Source organism: Antechinus flavipes, chromosome 4 (assembly GCF_016432865.1).
Source record: "Antechinus flavipes isolate AdamAnt ecotype Samford, QLD, Australia chromosome 4, AdamAnt_v2, whole genome shotgun sequence".
NCBI classification, from domain to species: Eukaryota; Metazoa; Chordata; class Mammalia; order Dasyuromorphia; family Dasyuridae; genus Antechinus; species Antechinus flavipes.
This window is the reverse complement of record NC_067401.1, coordinates 260,592,166-260,596,326: the sequence shown is the minus strand read 5'-3', so window position 1 is coordinate 260,596,326 and position 4,161 is coordinate 260,592,166.

Here is a 4,161-nt window from a genome sequence, read left to right as displayed (position 1 = left end):
TCAAAGAGTGAACAATATTTAAAGACATAATAAAATATAATTTGACACATAAACTATTCTGAACATAATTTAATCTCTCCTTAAGGGTTTAGAAAGCACTTGAGAATTAGCATTTAGGTGGCACAGTGGATAGAGTGCAAAATCAGGAAAACTTGAGTTCAAATCTGATCTCAGATAGATGTGTGATCTTAGGCACGTCATTTAATTTTTGATTTTCTCACTTTCCTCATCTGTAAAATGGGGATAATAGCCCCTAGTTCCCAGGGTGCTTGTGAAGATCAAGAGCTATTTGCAAAGTGTATACATTAGCACAATGCTAATTTTATTTTTGTTCAGTGGTGTCCTATTGTTCATGATCCCATTAGGTATTTCCTTGATAAAGAAACTGGAGTGGTTTGCCATTTCCTTCTTCAGCTCTTTATTTTTTTTTTAGAGTAATGATTTTTTTAAATTATAACTTTTTATATACAAAACATATGCATGGATAATTTTTCAACAATGACCCTTGCAAAAATTTGTTTCATCTTTTTCCCCTCCTTCCCTCCATCCCCTCCCCTAGATGGCAGGTAGTCCCACACATGTTAAATATGTTAAAGCGAATGTTAAATATTATGTGTGTGTGTGTATATATATATATATATATATATATATATATATATATATATATATGCATGCGCACACACATATTTATACAGTTTTGTTGCACAAGAAAGATTGGATTTAGAAAAAAGATACAAGTTTCTTCTGAGAAGAAAAAAACAAAAAAATGCAAACAAACAATAACAGAAAAAGTTGAAATGTTATGTTGTGGTCCATATTCATTTCCCAGAGTTCTTTCTCTGGATGTATCTGGTTCTGTTCATTACAGATCAATTGGAACTGATTTGGATCCTTTCATTGTTGAAGAGAGTCATGTCCATCAGAATTGATCATCATTTAATATTGTTGTTGAAGTGTATAATAATCTCCTGGTCTTGCTCATTTCACTTAGCATCAGTTCATGTAAGTCTCTCCAGTCCTCTCTGTATTCATCCTGCTGGTCATTTCTTATAGAACAATAATATTCCATAACATTCATATACCACAATTTATTCAGCCATTCTCCAGTTGATGAGCATCCCTTCAATTTCCAGTTTCTAGCCACTACGAAAAGGGCTGCCACAAACATTTTTGTACATATGAGTCCCTTTCTCTTCTTTAAGATCTTTTTGGGATATGAGTCCAGTAGTAGTAACACTGCTAGATCAAAGGGTATGCACAGTTTGATAACTTTTTGAGCATAGTTCCAAATTACTCTTCAGAATGGCTGGATGTATTCACAACTCCACCAACAATGTATCAGTGTCCCAATTTTCCTACATCCTCTCCAACATTCTGCATTATCTTTTCCTGTCATCTTAGCCAGTCTGACAGGTGAATAAGTGACAATCTCAGAATTGTCTTAATTTGCATTTCTCTGATCAACAATGATTTGGAGCACCTTTTCATATGACTAGAAAGTTTCAATTTCATCATCTGAGAATGGTCTGTTCATATCCTTTGATCATTTATCAATTGGAGAATGGCTTGATTTCTTATAAATTAGTCAATTGTCTATATATTTCGGAGATGAGGCCTTTATTAGAACTTTTAGCTGTAAAAATATTTTCCCAGTTTATAGTTTCCCTTCTAATCTTGTCTGCATTAGTTTTATTTGTACAAAAGCTTTTAACTTAACATAATCGAAATTATCTATTTTGTGGTCAATAATGATCTCTAGTTCTTTTTTGGTCACAAATTCCTTCCTCCTCCATGGGTCTGAGAGGTAAACTATTCTATTCTTCTAATTTATTTATAATCTTATTCTTTATACCTAGATCATGAACTCATTTCGTTCTTATCTTGGTGTATGGTGTTAAATATGGGTCAATGCTTAGTTCCTGCCATACTAACTACCAGTTTTCCCAGCAATTTTTGTCAAAGAATGAATTCTTATTCCAAAAGCCAGGGTCTTTGAGTTTGCCAAACACTAGATTGCTATAGTTATTGACTATTTTGTCCTGCAAACCTAACCTATTCCACTGATTCTCCAGCTCTTTATTAATGAACTAAGCTATTCCCAGTGCCACCTCGCTGTCCACCTGGCACATAGTAAGCACTATTTATTCGCTGTTAAGAACATCACATCATTAGACCTGGAGATGGGAGCATTTAAATTAACTGAATGTCAAGTTTTGCACCAGCTTTTGCTCTATTTACCTTTTGGTTTCTCCAGGAGTAATAGAATCTTCCATTCATAGAATGTTCAAGTTGTATTAATCTCTATGTGAAGAATGTGGCAGTTACAGGCAGGCAACTGGCAGATTCTCATATAAAAAAGAAATTTCTTGCAGTATTGAACTTAACTTTCCAAAGTCATAATGGTAAGAATTATGATTTTGTCTACAACAGTATTCCTGAACTTAAATTTCATTTTCTGTTCAAGCTCTCTAATTTTAATTTGGATAAAAATAACCAGTTTCCACTAACCTCATAAGCCTAAGCATTATTGAATTACTCAAGTTGAGTCTCTACTTTTACTTAAGTGCAGCTGAAGTCAAATAAAAAGCAACCTACTGATAAAATGCTAAATCCTCTTCCAGGATCACATGCGAATACATACAATCATATAAAATGGACTAAATGCACACCATTTGTATACTTGGGCCCATAAAACAAAGAGACTGGACAACAATAACTGCTGTGTTTTATTTGGCAGCTAGATAATGCTGCAACAGTTTCTCTTGGCTGAGTACTGAAAGTAGAAAAAGACTCCAAATCTCCATCAAACACAATTCGTCCTTTATCCAAAAAGAAAATGCTTCTCGCTCTTTCATAACCCATAAGAATAACATTCATGGGTTTTTTTGTTGTTGTTTCTAAAATCTGTGTTCATTTTAAGAAAAGTGGCTGCTGTTGATTAAGTGAATTGTCAAAGGATGAGCTTAGTTTTTATCCTTAGATTGAGAAAGAAAACACGAGCACAAGCTTTCAATAGAAGAACACGAACAGTTTCCTTTTCCTTATAAAGCATTTATTGGGCTATTCATATTCCCAAGGGAATCTTTGTTGCCTACTAAATAAGAAATGTTTTGTAACTTACCTCCATTTAAAAATTCAACATTGTGTTTGTATTACTATAACTTCAATCTAATCTCAAATTAGGAGGACATATTTTTATTTTAAAAAATATATAACTGTTAAAAGGAATAATACTGATTTTTGAAAATGAAAGAATTTGGTCCAGCATGATTCTATTCTCTCTTCCCAAATTTTCTGAAAACATGATATTCATGTTCTCTGAATGATGGTTTAGAAATAAGTCATCAGATTTCATAATGGTGAAATTTAAAATTGACATAAACCATACTTCCTATCATCAAAAAATATGTATATACATATAAAATATGTATATTACATATACATATAAAATATGTATATTATATATACATATATTCACTTACCCTTTGTATTTATTGACAATACCATAACAAAGAATATTCTAATGAAAAGAAAGGCATCTGCTATGATTAGCATATATTCTTAAGAAATGTTCTAAATACTCCTTTGCAAAAAACCTCATCAAAGATTCTCAAGTTCCACGTATAATTTGATGACTAAATTTACAAAATTAAATTACCTGAAAAGTAATACATTTCTGAATATACCTCTCCCACTATTAACTACCAGGCCAGAGTACTATGTCCCTCTCAAAGGTCAACCTTTTCTTAATTTTTTTGGTGATGCAATTGAGGTTAAGTGACTTGCCCAGGGTCACAAAACTAATAAATATTAAGTGTCTGAAGCTAGATTTGAACTCAGGCCCTTCTGACTTCAGGGTTGGTATTCTATTCACTGTACCATCTAGCTGCCCCTGGTAGGACAATCTTTAATAATTTTTATTTTACCTCATTAGCCTTATGAAAGACTGACTAGCTAGTCATAGACTAGCAATGATTCAATTCCTTTCTAAACGATTCTACACATCAGGCTCTAAGATAATTCTTTAAATGATCATGGATATGTTTCAAGTAAGCAAAAATGTTTTCCTCAAAAGTTTATATACTGGGACTGGACAATAATTCTAAAAATAACAAAAGTTCCCCCAATCAAACACATTAAAAGAATTCACACATTTTAACA